At 41.9% G+C, this 21834-nt stretch overlaps 2 protein-coding genes and 1 pseudogene across 2 annotated transcripts in view; 1 reads left to right on the top strand and 2 right to left on the bottom strand.

Moving 5' to 3' along the window:
• The window catches only part of LOC116579132 (zinc finger protein 11-like), a 1039038-nt gene that overhangs the window by 596435 nt on the left and 420769 nt on the right, over nt 1-21834 (top strand).
• Nucleotides 1-21834, bottom strand: part of LOC116579165 (putative protein ZNF720) — a 794777-nt gene that overhangs the window by 433619 nt on the left and 339324 nt on the right. The gene's annotated exons all lie outside the window — the stretch shown is intronic.
• The window catches only part of LOC116580001, a 217219-nt pseudogene continuing 197433 nt past the window's right edge, over nt 2049-21834 (bottom strand).

Below are 21834 nucleotides of genomic sequence, written 5' to 3'. Positions count from 1 at the left end.
AGAATACAACCAAAGATCTAGGGATAAGTAGGACCTAAAACAAGTAGAAATTATTTTTCTACATCTAAGGAGTCACTTGGGTAACTTGGGACACTTCTCCTCTACATGATAATTTGTCATCTTAAATACATTCTGTCTCTTCTCGGGCTACAACATCACTTCTATCAGGATAGATTTCTCTTTCTTAAGGGGTATCTATGACACACATAGCATGGTCATAGGCGCATGTGTACTTCATAGACACATCAAAACAACACTCAGTGTAGAACATGGGGTACATGATTTCATTTGGGGCCATGGTGCAGAACTATAGAGTCCCAAGTCTAAGTGCAAAATATGCCATTCTGACTAAAACAGACTTAGGGAAGACCTGGGGGAGGGGGAGGTTTCTCTGAGGGACATGGGGGGGAAAGCATTATAAGAAAGGAGAGATGGTGGGTCCTAAGGACAGGGTACAAATGTCCTATCAGATCTTCCACTAACTTGTGACCCTGCAGCATGAATGCACTACTGAGAAGGGCTCCTGTCAGTGTAAGGCCCCAACAAAACTACTAGCTACACAAAATCAATGCCAAGTAGCAACATCATGGAGTATGTGAGCTAAAACACCAACAATATCTCTATGCTACATACCTTGGTAATACACCCATGGTAATATCATTGTATTCACAAAGAGGAGAAAATCATAGCATAGACTAGGGGTAAAACAGTCACATACCTCTGAAACCTTCAGACCACTGGGAAACTGGATTACTAGGTATATTGTTTTACTCCAGTACCAAATAGGTGATTGATTCCATCATTAACCTGCAACCTTCAATGAGAGAGATTAATAGTGGAGGTAGGATAGCACATCATTCATGACATACCCATATCCATATGTTAAAACACACTAGGTTTTATTAATGAAAATATATTAAATTCACACATACACTAAGTTATGCATTTCAAATCCAGTCTATCATCACCATTCGAAATACAGAATACACATGTGCAGAAGCATTCGCATATTGTCGGAAGGATATGGGAATCCCTATTTCCAAAATTTCAGGACTGAGGTACATTCCTAAGAAATGTGCATGCTCAGTGGTATGGCATTGTAGGGAAGGGTTAGCTACCCTGCTTCTCATCTGTCAGGATTTCCTTATTTAACCACATCAAGTCATACTACGAATCGATGGTGCTTATAAGGACACCTTGGTAGTGTACTGCCTGCCACCTCCTTTTCTTAAAGAACAATTAGTAAAACCTCCTATTTCTAATATTGAGGAAGTTCTTTAGTTTAAAACATGTTCTGAACACCTACTTCATGGTAGCTTACATCAATATTTTAACCATAGGCATCTCCATAGAGATTTTCCTCGTATGTTGTTATATTATATGGTCCTACATCTTCCATAGAAAATTAAGCATGCATACATCCACTTAATGTAGCAGGGCATCTGATATCTTTGATGGAGCAACAATCAGCCACATGCTCTTCCATATTCAGCAGGAGGTAAAGGGATTCTCAGGAGAGATTTCAGAGTAAAGTACATGAATATTGTTAGTCACAAAAGTCACATAGGGTCAACGTAAAACACAAAAATATTGAAATCCCTTATACATATGTAAAAGTCCATTCACTAAATTTGTTGAAGCAGAATACCATATACACGTTCTAAATGTTTGAATTTTCCTATTTTCATACAGAGTAATGTCTGAATAGAGTGAATAAAGTATTCCATTTACTTGATTTATGTTACATTTATTGGAATTTAAGGTGCAATTAAATAGTCTTCTAAATATTTATGCCATTCAAGTTACATTCCTGAATGCACTCTCTGGTGGATAATAGCCAGTGTCTATTAAAATGAACATCTACCCACATTATGTTACAAGGGTTTGAAACTCGTATGCACTTTGTGAGACTGAGTAAGGATTGAATTCCAAAAAAGGCTTATCCATTTTCTTTACATCTTACAGTTTTGCTCCTATATGGTTACTAGGATGTTAAGTAAGTTGGGAGTTTCTCTGAGAGGTCAGACACATGCTCTCTCTGTGTACAGTTATTCTCCTATATAAAATCGGATATGAAGTAAGGGAGGAGCAGTCCTTGGGCGTTTTCTCATATACATTACATTTGTAGGTTTCTCTCCAGTATGAATTTTCTCACATCCAGTGAGGTTGTTTGCATGTTAAAAGCTCTGCCACATTAAATTCATTTGTCAGGTTTCTTTCCAGTATGAATTCTATGTTTAGTAAGGTGTGCCTGCTGGACAAAGGCCTTGGCACATTCTTGACATTTGTAAGGTTTCTCTCCAGTGTGAATTCAGTGATGTTTAGTAAGTGATGAGAGCCATGTAAAGGCCTTCCCACAGTCTTTACATTGGTAAGCTTTCTCTCCAATATGAATTATTTGATGTTTAATAAGTTCTGAGGGTGACTTAAAGGCCTTGGCACATTCTTGACATTTGTAAGGTTTTTCTCCAGTATGAATTACGTGATGTTGGGTAAGTGCTGAGCTCTGTTTAAAGGACTTGCCACATTCTTGACTTTGGTAAGGTTTCTCTCCACTATGAGTTTGGTGATGTTGAGTAAGTTCTGAAGACCAGTTAAAGGTCTTGCCACTCTCTGGACATTTGTAAGGTTTTTCTCCAGGATGAATTAGATGTCAAGTAAGGTTTGAGGGCCACCTAAAGGCCTTGCCACATTCTTGACATTTGTAAGGTTTCTCTCCAGTATGAATTCTGTGATGATGAGTAAGCCTTGAGCTAATGTTAAAGGCCTTGCCACATTCTTGACATTTGTAAGGTTTCTCTCCAGTATGAATTATCTGATGTTGGGTTATCCCTGAGCTCTGTTTAAAGGCCTTCCCACATTCTTCACATTGGTAAGGTTTCTCTCCAGTATGAATTCTACAATGTTTCATAAGCTTTGAGCTGTGGTTAAGTGACTTTCCAAATTCTTGACATTGGTAAAGTTTCCCTCCAGTACAGATTTGCTTATGTCCATTTACTGATGAACAGTCCTTAAAGGTTTAACCACCTTCTTCATATTTCATTTTTTCTCCAGTATGCATTTGCTAATATTGAGATAGTGTTGAGTGGCAGTCCAAAGATTTACCACTTTCCTTAAAAATGTAAGTGTCATTTACTCTAAGGATTATCTTATTGATATTAGGCTTGATGACTGACTAATCATGGTCCCTGGTTTATTACATCTGAATGGGTTTTTTCCCTCGTGAATTCTCTGATGATCACCAACACTGGAGGACTGGTTACAAGCTTTCCCACATTCGTTATAGTTATGAGGCATGTCTCGAACAGTGACCATTATGTAAACTGAGGTTAGAGCTTGGATAAAAGCCTTCTCCACATTTATCACATTCATAATGGTTCTCTGCAAACCTAGCCCTGACACATCTGTGAACGCTGGAGCTCTGGTTCGATGTTTTCTCAGATTCAGTGCACTGAGCAATTCTGTCTCCAGTGAGAAGCCTCTGGTCATTCTGGAGGGTTGACTTCTCAGTGAAGTCCCTCTTGAATGGATCCCATTGAACACTTTGTTCTTCATTTCTAAATCTCTGATGATCAGAAACATCTGGCTGAGGGGCCAGGCCAATCCTATCTTCCAAATGGCTCAAATCATTATTCTCAGCATGGGCTAGGTTACTTTTCAGATGTTCCAAATGGTCTGTCCACAAATAGCTATGCTTGACTATCTGATTGGAGCTTGTGCTGACAGAAACCCACTGCTCTGCAGAACAGTTGACTTAAAAAGGGAGGCTTTCCACAGCAGTTTATATCCTCGCCATTTGGGGCATTGAGATTCTCATTAAGGCAATTTCCTTGGTTTGAGTGTATCGTCCAGGATTTCTTTGATGCCCTTCACTGTCCCCATCATTGCCCCAGTCTGTGCATAAGTGTAAAATCTCAACAGCACTATGTTTGTGTCTGTGCATTGGTCTGTTCTAGAAAGAACCTTCTATGCTGCACTTTAGGCTGAAATTCTTCATGTCAGATGAAGATATAACTGAAAGATTTCAAATAAAATAAAATCATTGCACTTACTACATTCAAAATAATATACCCTTGAATGCTAATATAGAAGCATCAAGTCAATCAGACCATGTCAGAAAGATGGCTGAGAAGGACTCATCAGGACTTCATTTCTCCATGGAAATGTAACATGGCACATAACATACTGACCATATATCCTAATATCTAATTCTGCGGTATGGTCACACATATTTGCTGTCTCAAAAATCAATTTCCTTTATCTCTAACCATCAGGAAAAGGGTCGCATGAGTGTAAAATTAGCAGAATGATGGAAAACAGAAAACTCGAATGAACCAAACAGAGTACAAAAAAATAGGAATATATCAACCATAGGAAGAGTCATTTGTCAGAAAAGATCAACATCATTGACAACCCATGAACTAAATGAAGAATAATAGAGAAAAGACCGACTAAAATGAGAGGTGAAGAAGTGTAGATACAGTATAAATGACCGTATGAATAAAAGTACTTATAAAGACAACAATGGGTAATCAGTGCCCACAAATTCATACCAAAAAATGAGTATGAATTTCAAAGAAAAAAGTATAAGCAATTTAGACTCCATCATTCAAATAAATAAATAAATAAATAAATAAATAAATAAATAACTGATGTATAAGCACAAAACAGAATGAAGGATGAATAAAAGAAAAAAAACTCCCAATAAACAAAAATTTTGTGCTGGATGAATTCTGTTTATACACAGAAAGACACTAAAGAAGAAAGGACTGCAAATCTCCTCAAATATTTCCAAGGAGTGATGATCAGAGAAATTAGCAGAACACTCTGTCTGTGGCACCCGCATTACCAGCTCATGCAAGCTAGACAAAGACACTACAAATGACGAAGTTTGCAAAACTTTACCTGTGAGGAATAGTCACTCAAAGTCTACAATAAATAGCAATCTGAATCAACAGCACATTTTCCCTTTTTACAAGATCATCAAGTAGTAAACAGTCCAGAAGTTAAGGACACTCCAACATATAGAAAACCATAACTTGAAGACTCCACATTAGCAGAATGAAGATCAAAATTGACATGATCATATTAAGGAAAACAGAATACAAATATGGGCAAATGTTACATTTAAACATGTAACATGTAACATGTACATTAAAAACACTCAACGGAGAGAGAGAAGGAAAATCCTCAACCTAATGAATGCCATAGATTTGTGAAAAGCTGAAATCTAACCTATTCCATAGGGAAAGACTACAAGCTTCTCCTCTATGATTCTCAGCGGGTACCACAGGACTGGGGCTGGCATCGAGTACTCAGGTACTGCAAGATAAAAAATGGCCACTAGGCGTACTTTATCAGGCAAAACTCTTTTCCACAGATGTAGAAATGAAGACATTCCCAAGTAAAAATGCTCTAAGTTTACCAGAAAACCTGTCCTCTGAGACACATAAAAGGAACATGCTCTCAATGAAATGAAAAGGATTCTACACAGAAACCGCAAACTGCAACCACATGAGGACACAAAGCTGTCTTCTAAACATAAATATTTAGATAATTACACAAACCTGTAGTGTTGTAAGTGTTGTAATTAGGTATCCCTGACGTTTATTTCTGCTACAGAATTTTATTTTTAAGAGAGTATAAAAATCTTTGATGTAGGTAGTAAGGCACATGACTTAAAGACAGACTCTGTGATATCGGTAACAAAGTGTGTGCAGGGGTGGAGACAGGATGAAGAGTTTTCTGTGCAACTGACGGTATGAGATTTAAAATCTTTTTTTTTTTTTTTTTTTTTTTTTTTTTACCTCTAAGTTGTTTTAAGCAATCTGTAAGGTAACCACAATGAAAATACTCACAGAAGACACAAAAGTTAATGAGGAAGGTACCAAGGCATATCATAGTATAATACTATTATTAAAGATAAAATAGGGGTGCCTAGGTGGCTCAGTGGGTTAAAGCCTCTGCCTTCAGCTCAGTTCATGATCCCAGGGTCCTGGGATTGAGCCCCACATTGAGCTCTCTGCTCTGTAGGGAGCCTGCCTCCTCCTCTCTCTCTGCCAGCCTCTTTGCCTACTTGTGATCTCTGTCTGTCAAAAAAATAAATAAAATATTTTTTAAAAGATTAAATATATCTTTCTTATTTAATACCAAAATACGGTATAGAGCTATAAAATGTTTTAAGATTACTTTCAATTCCAGAAAGTCTTTTCTCTCATGCAGAGAGAATCAAAATTTGCCCACAAATCCTGATGAAATTAATTCTGTGTTGATGACAACTCATCTAGACAGAGTTCAACATTCACTGACCACTCACCAAGGAAAGAAAATTAAGCAGTAGGAATCACAGAGTATGTATGTATGATATCCAAATACATACAAATATACATATAACTTTATTGACAAAAAGCATAAAGCTCATTCATTTTTTGAGTTAGGTAATGACTGGGGCTTTATTAAAGGCTACAAGATCTGAGTTCTAAATACTCTAGTTGCCCAACAGCATTATTTATGTGGGAAGGCTAGGAAACAAATAAAGACATTACATTGTTCCACCACTGAGGAATAGAACACAGAGAGTGGAAGTTTCTGTATTAGTTAACATTTTATTTTGTTTAAAGATTTATTTATTTATTTATTTGTCAGAGATAGAGAATGCACAAGCAGCAGAGTGGCAGGGAGAGGCAGACAGAGAAGCAGGCTCCCTGTTGAGCGAGGAGCCTGATGCAGGACTCGATCCCAGGACCCTGAAATCATGACCTGAGCCAAAGGCAGTGGCTTAACCCGCTGAGTCACCCAGGAACCCCTCTATTAGTTAATATTTTTTAAAAAAGAACTTTTGAAGGAAAATAAAACTACACACTGTCCATTTTTGGAAGGTGCTTTGTTATCTGATAAAGTTCCTGAGTCTCAGTTTTTTTTTTTTTTTAATTTATTAGTATAAAGAGAGAGACACAGCGAGAGAGGGAACACAAACAGGGGGAGTGGGAGAGGGAGAATCAGGATCCCGCCAAGCAGGGACCCCAATGCGGGGCCCGATCCCAGTACCCTGGATCATGACCAATGCCAAAGGCAAATGTCCAACCATCTGACCCACCAGGAGAAGCTCTCAGTTTAGGGGGCACTCTCCCTCCAAGCAGTCTCCTGACCCTCCTGGTGGACATGACAGACCATCACTGGAGCTGAATATGAATCCCTAGAGAAATCTAAGAGCTTGATAATGTCGGAGAGCAGATGTCTCTCTGGGAGAGAGAGAAAAAAGAAACTGGGCATGTCTCCAACTAATCTTCATTCAAGGAGAGAGAGTCAAATCACAGCTTAAGGTCTACCTTCCTCCATCAGACTTGGACCTCCCCTCTCTGTCATCTGCCTATTCATTCCCACCCACCTGGATGGAAGAAAGGATGGTTTCCTTTCTCTTCACATCCAAGAGCTGCTTCTCTTGCTTCAAAAACATAATCTGGCCTGGCTTTGACACAGTGAGACCCATTTATGAGGAAAAAGGAAAAGTGAGTATTGCTGCGGATTCTAACTTCCCATCAGGCTTGTGTTCAGCAGAGAAGAAGGAACACTGTAGAATTCTAGAAAATGGTTTCCCAAAAGCTGTTGTCCAACAGTCCCTTTAGAACACACTGGTGGCATTTCCAGTGTTCACATCCTGACCTCCACTTCCAAGTAATAGACATGGTAATAAGCAGGGGAAATTTCAGTTTAAGATGTGAGCAGCACCAATCTGTGTCACTAGATGTTAAGAACTGCCACTCATCTACAACAGGGATGTTACCTTGAGGAAGGAGAAGCCAAGGCTGAAAAGAAACGTCATGAAGATTTTTCTCTCCATCTACAAACCCCTAATTATTTCCCTTTCTGCTTGGATCCAAATTCCAGTCATTCAGAGAGAAGTCTCCCAAGAGGCAGTCTTCACAGGAAGGAACAAAACCCTCAGTCTGGTTTGGGAAATCTGGAAGGAGACTTCCTCACCCAAGAAGAGGAGGTGTCCGTAGTTCTCCAGCATCACATCCCTGTACAGTTCCCGCTGAGTGTGGGTCAGGTGTCCCCACTCCTCCTGAGAGAATTCCATGAATGTCAGCAGTTCCTGAAATAAATACCACAGTCATCAAGTGGCCATTGACAGAGTTCACGATGGTCCCTAAGAAGGAAGAGGAAGTTAGTGTCACCACATAGAACCAGACCTTACCTTTCCTTCTCCATGACATGGGTGTGAAGTAAAAGAAAAGCCTATTGGGCAGAGGGCTTCTAGTTGAGAATTTTCACTCCTTTTATTCCCAGAAGTCAACTCTATCAACTACACAGAAGTCATGGCTCTCTTGGTCCACTGCAAACTGTTGGCATGCAGGAGAGGAGCCAATGGTCAAGAAAGAATTCTTGACATGTTTCTGATGTGAAATCTTGGGGCATTGGAGAGGATAATGAAGAAACAATTACTGAGATGTCTTTGGTGCAGAAGCTGTGGTCTTCCTGATGATGCACAGGCCCTATGGGTCAGAGGTGCTGCACTGCAGTGTGAGTAAGAACTCAGTCTGCACTAAAATTGTAAGGGCCCAGGAGTGCAGCCATCATGAAGGAAGCTGAAAGCAAGGTTTCCAGGACCTTGAGGGCCCAGCTGGTGTGATGATGAGATCACTTACTACTGTTGAGTGAAACCTTGGACAGAAGACCCTGCAGATCTGTATCAGTGGGGGACATGCATGGAGGATGATGGCCAACATGCATTTGGGAAGAGGAGATAAAGAAAAGTGATCTCAGTGCCAAGGCACACCCAAGGACACACCATCACTGTTTTTGTTTGTTTGTTTGTTTGTTTGTTTTTGTTTTTGTTTTGTGGTCTGAAAACAGGAATTCAGAATACGAATCTCATGAAAACAGAGGATTTATATATACAGTTCAATCACCTATAGTCTCTGTAGGGGCTGCTTTGAGGCAAGCAGGCTTGAACAAAGGCATGGAGAATGGCCCCCAGTGACCCCCTTGCTGAACCCAGACAGACCCATCAGGGGTCTCACCTCAAAGGAGTCACAGGCCCGAACTAACCAATGAACTACTGACAACCAGGGATAGTACCCAGAAGTGGGAAACTTCCCTGAGCCCCCTAACTCCTCACCTTCCTGCACTAAAAAGAACCCCCACCACACCCACTGCTCTTTGCACAGAACCTCTCTCTCCTCTGCCACCTGCCTCCTGCCTCCTGCAGGATATTCCGTGAACTGCAAAGAGCGTGTTTTTGTCTCTAGTGAACTTTTCAATCCCACGTGACTTCCTCCACCCAGTCATGGACCCGGGTTCGGGGCCCGCACCTGACTGGCAGAGACACCACATTTAGACAACAGAGTCTCCATGTCCCCTATGAGGCAGTATAATCTTAATTACAGATTTATTTACACTGTAGTGCAAGGGCCAGGGAAAGAGAGAGGGACAGAATCTCAAGCCAATTCCCAGCAGAGCCTGAAGCCAAAGGAAGAGCTCATCCTAGGATCCTGAGATCAAGGCCCGAGGGGAAATCTACAGTCTTGAGGCTTAACTGACTGAGCCCCCAGGTTCCCCTCTAGTGTATTTTAACTAGTGTATTTTACATAAAATACCTACTGTAAGGGCCTATTTAGCCAGAGCGATGCCATCTCGGTTAAACAGTGATTTTGTTGTTTATGCAGTAAAACTTAAACTGACCCTGCTCACCCCCCCACCCAGGGAAGCTTACTTAAAAGCCAGTCTGGGAAACCAGTAAAATATGGTTGACCAGTCCCTGATAACACAGCCCAAATACAAGGGTCAGGTCAGGTGGAGATAACAGAGCCCGAATTCTAGGATAAGTTGGGCCAGGTGGAGACAACCAATCAGTCGGGGTGCATACTGTCTCCCTAGCTACCAAGGAGTGCGGGCCCTGCCTTTTGGATGACTTTTTGGGCACCAATTCTGACCAAGGTGATAGGCTAGTTCAAATCTTTATTATAGGGTAAATTGTAATTCAATTGGCCACCCGTGTGTGACCTAGCATGACTATGCAACTTTCTCTGTGTTACAATCTAATTGGCCACATCTGTGTGTCCAGGTTCAAACACATGGCCTTTGCTCTATAAAAGTTTGTCTGTGAGGGAAAAAAAAAAAAAAAAAGTTAGTCTGTGGGGCTGAGAGGGGTTGCTCTCTCTGTAACAGGCGGCCCCGACAAGTTGGTTTGATTTTTGATGCTTGACACAAAATAAAGCTTTGCTTTGTATCAGTCTCGCTTCTCTGATCATGGACCTATCATTGGGGGACCTATCACCTACTCCACGTTCTAAAGAGCAAGTCTCAAGAACCCCCGTTACCACACTTTTCTCTCAGAGAACATCTAGAGTTATTCAGGACCAAATCCATCGTGTTCATTTCTTAATTTTCTGAGACCTGGGCTACACAGCGCTGAGAAAAGCAAGCACATGGGACCTAAAGGAGAAAGGCTTTCTCTCACTGACAGCCCTGGACCAGACCTCAGCAGCAGCAGAATCACAGACTCAAGGCTTCCCGCTGTGCGTCTGTCACTCAGAAACTATTTTCAATGCTTGCAGGACTTGAACTCCCATGTAAGGACCTATTTAGGAAGAGGCTTTCATTAAAGTTAAGCTGTCCCTGCTCCCCTTCCTCCAGGGGATTTACTTGGAGACAAGTCCCAGAAACCAGCTTCAGGTAATAAAGCCCAGATACAAGGGTGGGTCAGGCCAGGTGGAGACATCCGATCAGTAGGGGGTTGCATACTGTCTCCCTAGCTACCAAGGAGTAGGGGCCCCCACCCTTTGGGAACCCTTTGGGCACCAATCCCAACCAAGGTGATAGGCTGGGTCGAAATGTCTACTAGGGTAAATTGTAATTCAATTGGTCACCTAGCATCACTGTGGAGTTTCCTGTGTGTGTTACAATCTCATTGGTCACCTGCTTGTGGCCAGGCCCGACCGCATGGCCTTTGCCCTTAAAAGCTAGACTGTGAAACAGAGAAGGGTCGCCCTCTCTTGTAAGAGGTGCGTCCCCCAAACTTTCAGTTAGATTCTTGATGCTTGTTGGGAAATAAAGATTTGCTTGACTGTCGCTTTATATCAGTCTCGCTCCTTTAATCACGGACCCGTTATTGGGGCATAACACCCAGTGACAGCTTCTGCTGTCCTATTGTAAGGCAGATTGGAGACATGGGAGAGAAGGATCTGGGATACAGAGGAGAAGGGTTCTGAAGACCTGGCCTTGAGTATCATTTCTGGAAAGATCTTTAAAATAGGTGAAAACAGAAGGGAGAAACATCAGAACTACAGGAACTAAAATTTGCAATTTCTAAAAGAGAGGAATTTCAGGAGGAAAACATGACATGGCCTCTCCTGGGACACCAGGCTTACCTGAGAACTGGCCATTTTTTCTTTCACCTCCTCCTCTATATTACTTTCTCACAAGATATCTGAGGAGAAATCACAGCAGAATCAGGAGAAAATGCCCTTCAGGTTACCAACAGAGCCTGTGCACCTGGAAACTGTTCTAGGACTGGGCTGGATCCTGCAGAAGAACCGAGCGGCCCTGGGAGACTGTGGGTATCGGAGTTTACTTAACACCAGCGGGCTCAGAGGAGGGTGATTATTCTCCCAGGGTCTGAGTCCCGGGCACAAACAAAGGGGGGAGTTTATACACTTTTACTTCCGCATCTGTGCCCCTCTTGTGGCCATGGACAGCGGGAAAGGGGGGAAAATCCAGAATGGGCCTGTGGCCGAGACAGGGATTCCCTGCTGGATGGGTCAGCCACCTGACAACACAGATTTCTCTTATCAAAACTGCTTCCCCGGAGGCAGGACACTGAAGCACAAAAAAAGGCCCAAATTCCTACTCCATTGTGTCAGGAGCTATTCAAATAAGCTCCTACTGCCAGACTAATCTTTGAATTTTCCTTCTCGGCTTTCAGGGGGCTCCCCTCCCACCGAATGCCCACAAATTCAGCTTCAGCATAGGGACCATGGGCTGCATGGACCTGACCCTCCCAGACTCACGCAGCAGAGACCACCTTATGTCTCCGTGAGCCAAACTCTGCTCTCCACTCCCATAAAACCACCAGAAGCCCTTGTGATTACCTCTGGCCCACTGAGAATCTCCTGCCACCCTTAGTAACACAACAATGTTGTTTCCACCAAATGGATGGGTAGAATCTGAGGGGGAGGGACAGCAGATAAGATCCTTCTTGAAACCGCACAGGTGATGCTATTGGAAAGCATCTGGGGAGAAGAACCCGAGAAGAAGGGAAACCAAGGCTGTGGTTGTGACCACATTTAGATCCACATCTTCTCCACTGATCAGAGTTTCTGGAGACTGACACCTTCTCCCTCTTTCCGCTACACAGGGGGAGACACCCTTAAAATGAGGTTTTCCCTTTTCAATGCAAAGTCTCTCACAAAGGGAAACCTGGGTTTCAGAGCTTTTCTTTTACCCTTTCTTTAAAATACCAGCCTCATGTAATCCTTAGGCCAGAGACGTATTTTAGGGGGACAAAATGCTCCCCTTCATTAGGTAAATGTTTCTTTTCATATGTAACTCCAAAATAGTATTCCAAACTGAATGTACTTTTACCATACCATCAGGAATATAGGAGAATTCGGATTCCTCAACATTCTCCACGAAATATGGTGTTTTAGCCTTTTTCATTATTTTACCCATTCTAGAAAATACTGAATAGTTTCTCACTGGAACATATGAATTGGTCTTCCTACAGTTTTCCTGGTGACTGAAATGGAAACCACTTCAGAGCATCAAGCTGAACAGAAATGAAAATGGCTGCATTAATGCTTCAGGGAGACCCGATTTCAAGCTAAATGACACTTTCCCTATCCCCTACAAATCTCCCCTCTCCCCTTCTCAGCCCTTCTTTGTTTCAGGAACCTGGTTCCACCCTGACAATACAGTGAACAGGGCAGGGAGCACAGACACAATTCCTGCGGAAACTGGTGAGATTCTCTATTGCCCTACAAACCCCAGACCCTTCCTCTGGGTGCGCTGCAAGTTTGCCGGTCCTACCTGCTGAGGCCTTCTTTGTCAGTGAAGCAATGAGACTGCTGTTCCTCTTGATCCCCTGCTCCGTGTTCACATTAGATTTGGGGTCTGAAGCATGGAGATGGGGTCATACAGCAGAAGTTAATTTAGGAGAAGAAAACTTGGTTTTCTTGCTCCATTCTCATTTTGGCCTGTTAAGAATTTTAAAAAGATGTAAGACAGTTTACGGAGACTTAAAAAAATCTTAATTACAGGAAACTGAAGAACATGAGGCTCAAAGACAGGTGACAGGGGCTTCTGTGCCACTGTGACAGGACAAGGAGGGAGGATTTAGAATTTCAAACAGGAGACATATATTCGCAGAAAATAGGAAATGAATGTCCAACAACGGTTTGCCATTCTTTTGGGGCAACTCTTCATGATCTAAAAAGTTAATGTCTGCCATCATCTCTCTCTCCAATAGATGAGGCAGAAAAGGCATTAGGGTTCCAATACTGATGACCAATAAAGAATTCTTGAGAGGCCTTTGGTGTAAAAATTTGGTTTTATTAAAGCTGGAGGACAAGACCTGTGGGCAGAAAGAGTTGCCCTGGGATCATGAGAAGTGACCTATTATATATTTTCATGTTCTGAGGAGGGTAGGGATAGCTTAAGCCTCCCAGGTGTTTTGGAAACAAGGTTTCCAACACCTTGAGGGAGCTAGCTGTTGTTAGGAAAGTTCATTTATTGCTGTTTAGTAAAATATCTGGCATGAAACCCTTCAGATGTAGATGGGTAGGTCATAAGTTTGGAGGATGATTGCCAACATGTATTTTGTAGGGTCAAGAGAAAGGACGGTACCAAGGCAGTTTTTATACATTAAAGGAGATTTACAGGATCCTGGGGGTTGAGCTAAGATTGCCTATTGCCCTTGGCAAAATGTTAAGCTGGGAGGCAGTTGGATCCCTGGAGGGAAGGCAACTCTGCCGGTATCAAGGACTTGTCAGTGGGCTGTAATTGTGAGGAAATATAATAATCATTCTTCATCTTTATTTCTCATATCATCCTCCCCACCGGACTGTTCCTACCCTTAAATCTTGAAGGTTGTTCAGAGTGCAAGTTCTCATCTTTTGTAACTTCTACCTGCTGAATAGATACATAGTGATGTCCCTACATATGGGTCAACATTGGTCATTTGGGGCTTATACAGTCATGACTTATGAAGCAGAAGCAGCTGAATCCAAGGGAGACTGCATGTGTGGACATCTTGGGAGGAAAGGATCATCTGTGGGCTTGAAGTCATGGCAGGTAAGGCATCTCAGCACCAAGTGGGGAGACTTGGGACAAAATGACAACACAAAAAGAACCCTAAATAAGGGTCCTCTGATAGTTGACAAAATCTCCTGGACTCTAGGAGTTTCCCTAAGCATTGAAGGAAGAAGAGCGATTGTTACCTGCCAATCTGAGTGTCCATGTCTGTTAGAAACCCAGAAATACTTTTGTGGTCATCTAGACTGTGTGCACAGCATTTTGTTTTCAGGATAGCACACGTTCTATCTTGTGCAGCTGTTACAACATCTAACGCCTTTCTAGTCAGAAAAACTGCTTTATGCGTTCGTGTTAATTAAGTATTTAGTAGAGATATGCTATTCTGAGAGTCATTTAGGACTTTGATCATGTACTTAAGAGCTTTCCTGTGTCAAACAACCACCTCTAGTCCCAAAGAGGTTTAAAAAAAAAAATTAAGTGGTCTTACCAATGAGACACAGAATGCGTCCACCAGTTTTAACTTTGTAAGGTTAGGGACACCTGGGTAGCTCTGTTGTTAAGCATCTGCCTTCAGCTTGAGTCATGATCTCAGGGTGCTAAGATAGAGCCCCATGTCAGAGAGAGCCCCCTCTCCCACTCCACCTGCTTGTGCGCTCTGTCAAATAAATTAATTAATTAAGGAAAGAAAAATAAAAATACACTTAGAAGGTTGGCTGGTTGGTCATGGTGTTAATAATGCATCTGTGCATCCAGGCAAAACCCAGAGCACAGTGGCCCCTCCAGCCTGAGGGAAGTCATGGACACAAATTAGAGCCACATAGCCACTGAGTCCCCCTAGCAGACAGCCATCTAATTTGGGGCCTCATTTTGATGATGGAGCAGAAGGCTGGCTGAGAACAAAGCAAAAACTGGCACCTTACACCTACCCACCCCCAACTCGGTGACACATGTGACATCCCTCAGGCACTCCTGGCTGCCCTAAAAAAAAAAAAATAGTTAACTTGCAGAAATCACAATCCTGCAAGACAGGAGTCTCCCTCCATCTACAAATGTCCTAGTGATTTACAACAAAGAAACTTATCAACAGCGTAACTTCCAGAGACAATTAACTCAGCTCCTAAAGCCCTAACATCACCCTCCCCTCCATAAAACTGAAAGAGGCTGAGGTTGAAGGAAATGTAAATAAAGTTAAATTTCTTCTAAAGCTAAAGCTCATTGACAAGGATGTGTGATAGGAGGGATGTGACATTCCACCAGGAAACGCCCAACTGTCTTCTTGTTAGTGCCCAACTGTCTTCTTGGCTTGACAATAGCCACGCCTTCAGTATCCTAACAGTATTCTTTACTGTGACAGCCCTTCTGAACACCCCCTTTGTCCTCACCTACCCAACTCCTGTGTATATAATCAGCCACTCCTCAGGATATCACGGCAGCAGCTCTTCCTGCCCAAGTGTCCTGTCCCCATGCTTTAATAAACCACCATTTTCTACCAAAGATGTCTTAAGAATTCTTTCTTGGTTATCAGCTCTGGACCTTACCACACAGAACCTCACCTATGTTCTAAAACTTCATCACTTTAACTGCAGTCAAGGTATCAAGGGCTCTTCAGTTTCAGGGGGTCATCTTTTGAATTTGTGTCATAAAAGACAGTCCTCTGTCAGTTTGTATGGACCAAAAGAGTCCAAATCTAGGGACAAATTTTCTTAGCAAAGTTCGTTTTTTGTTTTGTTTTGTTTTGTTTTTTTCCCTTATCTCCGTGGGCTTTCTACACAAATCAGCAGCCTGAATGTAAACCCAGTATTACCTTCCACTGCTAATTTTTGTGTATAAAGATCTTTTCCTTCATTGTCAATGAGACAGTCCTGTGCATTTTTGAATATCCTTGTTCCTGGGCTATGTGAATTTCTCGGTCTGAATAGACTGGTCTTATGGACTTTATTGGAGTTTAGACTGGTACAAGACTTTGTATTTGTTTATTCTGTGCTGCCTGCTTGGCTGCATGGTCTACCACACTGTTTCCTTTATATTCTAAGGTCATGTCATTTGGATGTTCTTTGAAGTGAATTATAGCTACCTCCTTGGGTACTTGTACAGCCTTAAGAAGAGTAGTCATTTCAGCGCATATTTGATTGGGGATTTATGGCTTGATCATAATCCCTTCTTCTTCCAAATTGCTCCATGAGCATGCAGGACTAGGAAAGCATATTTGGAGTCAGTATAAATATTAATTTTTAAGGCTTGGCCAATTGCAAAGCACAAGTGAGTACTATAGCACACCCAGTTTTCTTGCTCCCTTTTCCATGAAACTGTTGCCACCAGTAAACTAACTGATGTCTCAAATTTTGAGAGGGGAATTTCCAATTTCTCATGGTCTAGAATAAAAAGATCAGTAATCTCTACACAGTTATGCTCTGTAGAAGTATGATGGTCAGGGTCAGGCATTAGAGTAGCTAAGTTTAAACCTTGATAGGTTTTAAGTATATTTCAGGCATATCTATAAGCACAGCCCAGTATTTAATAAGTTGGCCTCCCATCATCTATTGGTGGTTTTTGGTCTCTAAGACACTCTGAACCTGATGTGAAGTCATTCCAGTCAGGCCCTGTCCCATTGGGAGTTTTGAGGCTCCTTTTACCAGGAGGGATGTTTATGGTTGACTAAAGTCTCTACTTGTAGTGTTACATCAATATGATGTGGGAAACAGAGGCAGAAGAAAAATTATTAAATTTCCTTATCTACTGGCAAGCCCTTAAAACAGGCAGAGTGACATTCCTCTAGGGACTCAACTACCCCCACCTTAAGGCTTTGCTAACAATCCTAGCCTGACTGACGCATCTCCCCAACCAGGATCCTGGAAGTCTACTTTAACAATTCCTTTGGAAACTTTATCTCTAAACCCTCCAAGATAGTGTTGACAATCATTCCCAAGCATATAGCCCACAGATATACATCTAAAGGGTCTCACAAAAAGCTTTTATTACTGGTAATAAATATCCTTTTTCCCAACAATTGCTAACCCCTCAAGGTCCTGGAAACCTTGCTTCCAAAATTTATTAGAGACTTAAGTCATTTCTAAACACCACCCCCCCCTCAACTTGCAAGCATATAATGGACCACTCCTCACAACCCCAGGGCAGCAGCTCTTTCTGCCCATGGGTCTTGCCCCTGTGCTTTAATAAACCACGATTTTGCACCAAAGATGTTTCAAGAATTCTTTCTTATCCATCGGTTCTGAACTCTACATCATTGAACCTTATCTATATTCTAAGACTTCATCAAATAGAAACAGCTCCTAAGACAAATATTACTAAGGAACAAAGCATCAAAAACCCTCTTTGAAGTCTAGCCTTAATAGGATCCTAATTAGGGCAACTGGGTGGCTCAGTTGGTTAAGCAACTGTCTTCAGCTCAGGTCATGATCCTGGAGTCCCAGGATCGAGTCCCACATCTGTCTCCCTGCTTAGCAGGGAATCTGCTTCTCCTACTGACCTCTCAACTCTCAAATAAATATGCTCTCTGTCTCAAATTAATAAATAAAATCTTTAAAAAAAAGAATATCCTAATTACATGGAATATATTAACAAGTGGGAAACAACTTGTCTCAAGAGATAAGGGTATTCCCAGTGCATCATCCAATTGAATCATAGAGAAAGTGGGTTATCTATTACCTCCACAAGTCCTAGTTAATCCCATGGTGTAGGGTACACTCCAAGTTTTAAGAAGTGATTTTGTCTTTCTGAGCCTCAGAGAGTTGGTCCAAGTCCTAGTTCAGATATGCAGTTCTTGGGGAATCTATCCCATTTTTCAGCTGTTCAAATCGTCATATGCCCATGAGGTTATTATCCCCACCGAACAACAAGAAAGGAGGCTGTCTATACACAAACTAGTGTGGCAATCTCCCTGATGTTTACCTCAGGTTGTTTAGCTTTGGCAAACAACATTCAAAGATATTCAGAGCTAGGATTTAACATCTGCAAAGATGTGTTACTGAAACATAATTTCTCCTGAACATCACCCTTATTCCCTGAGATAGGCAAATCAAGATGAATTCATTTTCAAAACCAGTCCAATTTTCACAAACTTGGCCTACATAAGCTCAGCAAGAATAATGGCTGATCATACAGACCTTTTAGAATCTGCTTTGCTGGAACTTCTTAGAAGGAATCTCTAGGGTGAACTCTTAGTATCCTCTCCAGACCAGAAACTAAGTCAAGTACTTTCCATCAGACGTGTCTGCAGACCTGTAGATGTGGGCAGATCCCTCTTCACAAGGTCCCCAATATATCCTGCGGTTCCTGCACCTGCCAGGAAGTGACATTCTTTCCTCAGTGGGTAAGGCTGCTGGGAAATCTAAAAACAAGGGGCTTTAGGGCTCCAGGTTTCATAAAGTCAATCTTAGTTCTTTAAAACCATTTATAGTCCTGAGTCTATGTGGCTCTCTCAAATAGGACACTCCAGTCAAAGCGTTGGTAAAATAACTAGTGTTTCCAAAGGTGTCCCCTTAGGAGAACAGATGCTATCGAACTTATGTAAATGACTGTGATTGCCATGGAAGAAAGAATACTTACTGAGACCTTTTGAATTTCAGAGGGTTCTGGTGGAAAGAAAAGTTAAATGCTTCTGTTTGTTCACAGATCAATCCTTTATCACATTCCATTCTTTTAAGTCACAGATATCTTAAGAGAAAGTTTTCTTAATCTGGAAGAGCAAACATTAGAGAACCAGCCATGTGTCAAGAGGCGCAAAACTATAATCACATTTTGAGTTCACATAGTCCGATGTTACTAATTCTTGTTTAATTTGAATGCAGTTTTTTAGTTCTGGAAATTCTTACCCATTTCAGCTTTAACCTCATAGATAGTGAATACCTGTATTTTTTCTAAAAGTCCTTTATATGAACCTCTTTGCAAATGACACTTATTTTGCAAGAGAATAACAGCAATTAGAAATGACAAAAACTCAGAAATGGACACTGTTAATGATCTGATAAGAGAGTTCATTATGATGCAAATCACAGGGAAATTTTGTTATTTCTGTATCAGAGTATCAAGAATCAAGAGTATCAAGAGATGGTGACCTTATACCAGAGGTAATATACCTAGCAAGCAAGCCTAATTAGTCAGCAAGACTTTGTTAATGATTTATGTCTTGGGGAAGTTTGTTAAAACCTTAGAATTGTAAGGACCTATTTTATATTTTTATATTTTAGCCAGAGGCTTCCATTGAGGTTAAACAATAACCTTGTTGTTTAGCCTTTAAACTGTCCCTGCTCCCCTTCCCCCAGGGGATTTACTTAAAAACAAGTCCTGGAAACCAGCCCCAGGTAACAAAGCCAGATACAGGGGTGGGTCAGGCCACCCTGTGGGGCCTGTGGGGGGATGCATACTGTCTCCATAGCTACCAAGGAATATGGACCCTGCCCTTTGGGAGCCTTTTGGGTGCCAATTTTAACCAAGGTGATAGACTGGTTCAAATGTCTACTATAAGGTAAGTTGTAATTCAATTGGTCACCTAACATCACTCTGCAGTTTTTTCTGTGTGTTACAATCTCATTGGCCACCTGTGTGTGGCCAGGCCCAAATGCATGGACTTTGCCCTTAAAAGTGTAAGGTTTTCCGACGAAATAAACACACCAGGCGAAGTGGGTGTAAGGCAAGGTTTATTAAAGGTTCTTTCCGGTGAATTTTCAGGGCCCAGGTGAAGGGGAGCCGAGAAAGTTGCACCGGGAGGAGGTGGGCACCCTTGGGCGAGGTTCCGCCACTCTGGAAAGCAGAGTGGGGGAAGTCGCGCCCAAGGCAGGGAGGAGGGGGCTTTTAAGGGGTCTTGGGGAAAGCTCAGGGGTCTTTTTCCCTTATTTGGATATCCCTCCTGCTCATCGGGATCCCATTGGTCCACAGGAGCCCAGGGCAGGGGTCTCAGATTCCTGCTTGGGCCTTTATTCTCCTGTCTGAGCTCAGGTCTTGTGGCGGGAACTTTCGCCATCTTTGGCAGCCCTTCCTGCCAGCCCAACAAAAAGCTAGTCTGTGAAACAGAGAAGGGTTGCCCTTTCTTGTAAGAGGTGCGGCCCCAACCAGTCAGCTTGATTCTCAATGCTTGGCATGAAATAAAGCTTTGCTTGACCTTTGCTTTATATCAGTCTCGCTCCTTTAATCACAGACCCATGGGGGGGGGGGTAACAAGAATTTTAACCACAGGCCTAAAGAGGATTACACATCCTTACAGAAAAAGGCTAAACAGAGAAACTGGTTTTTCCAGACAGGGAAAGAGAAAAACAATTGTTCATATTTTCTCGTGAAGAGCAGACCAAAAATTCAAGAAAATTTTGTCTTTTACAGAAATAAAGGAGACTCTCAGTCTTACACCAATAAACTTTAAAACCCTTCATTTCAGTCTTAGTCTATCCTGACCACATCTAAAATTCCTTTCCAAAGATTCCCCTTCAAAATATTCTATAATTTTCCTTGCATTCAGATTTTTCCCATGCCACTTTTCTCCAAAGAAGCAGTCTCATTTAGGACAAAACTACTTTCTTTTACCTTCAGCAAAAATGTATTCACTCCTTGATCTTCCTTATATGTTCAGAGTTGCTTTTCTTATTTCTATGAGTGTTAATTACATTTAGCAGCATTTTGCACTCTTTGAAATCTTAGTCTCCAGTGAAGAATAAGTAGTAATAAAATGTGAACTGTTATACCAGAACTCTTTGGATGGCAAATTTATGAATCAGTTAAGCACAAAGCATGTTTACCCACACATTCAAATATCCTTAGTTCCTTTGCAATAAGGAGTCAAAAGCACAGATCTGCATTCAGTAAACAATGCTTGAGTATTTTATCTCATTTGAGATAAAACTAGATGTCCAATGAATTCAATCCCATTTGTCATCCAAGCAAAACTTTAACATTTCAGGTTACTGAAGACTTGAAAGCTTTCTTAATAATGTTCCACGAAAACTTTGAGACAGACAGTGTTAACCATCATTTCAAGTCATCTTTTTGCTATCAAATCCAAAAGATGTAGCATGAGCTTATTTGAACTTCAGCAAACCTCAATAGGATAAAAGTTTCACATTTAATGCCAATAACATTAAAGACATGTCTATCTTAATTAAACCAACAAAGTACCTCCCCATTGCCAATTTTTACCTGGAACACTGGTGGGGAAATCTGAACTGGGCAGTGGTTAAGTCCACAGGGTGGTGTTCTTTGCTCCTCACAGTGAGTAGGAGGAGGAGGAGAAGCCAGTGGTGCTGGAGGCAGGGAGGCCAGTAGAGAAGCCAGTAATTCAGGCCCCACCCAAGCTGGTGCAGAAATGGGAGGAGGGGGAGGGGAAGTGCTCCCAGAAAGCAGACAGAGGATGTCATCCACTTGGCCATGCTTTTTCCACCACAAGGGGAATTAGGCAGTCCATGACAGGCCAGAGATGACAGGGAATTTCCCCTGAAACAAAGGGCGTTTCAGCAGCTGCTTGGGAATGCCCCTTAAAGTCCCATCCTGAGGGAGACCAAACACAGCTGGCTCCAGTCAGAGCCATTAAAATGGGCAATGAGTGAGGGTGAAGCCCCTGTATCTATTAGGAGCAGG

This window comes from Mustela erminea, chromosome 19 (assembly GCF_009829155.1).
Source record: "Mustela erminea isolate mMusErm1 chromosome 19, mMusErm1.Pri, whole genome shotgun sequence".
Classification (NCBI taxonomy): Eukaryota; Metazoa; Chordata; class Mammalia; order Carnivora; family Mustelidae; genus Mustela; species Mustela erminea.
The sequence above is the reverse complement of the archived record's forward strand: the minus strand, read 5'-3'. Positions and strand labels throughout refer to the sequence as shown.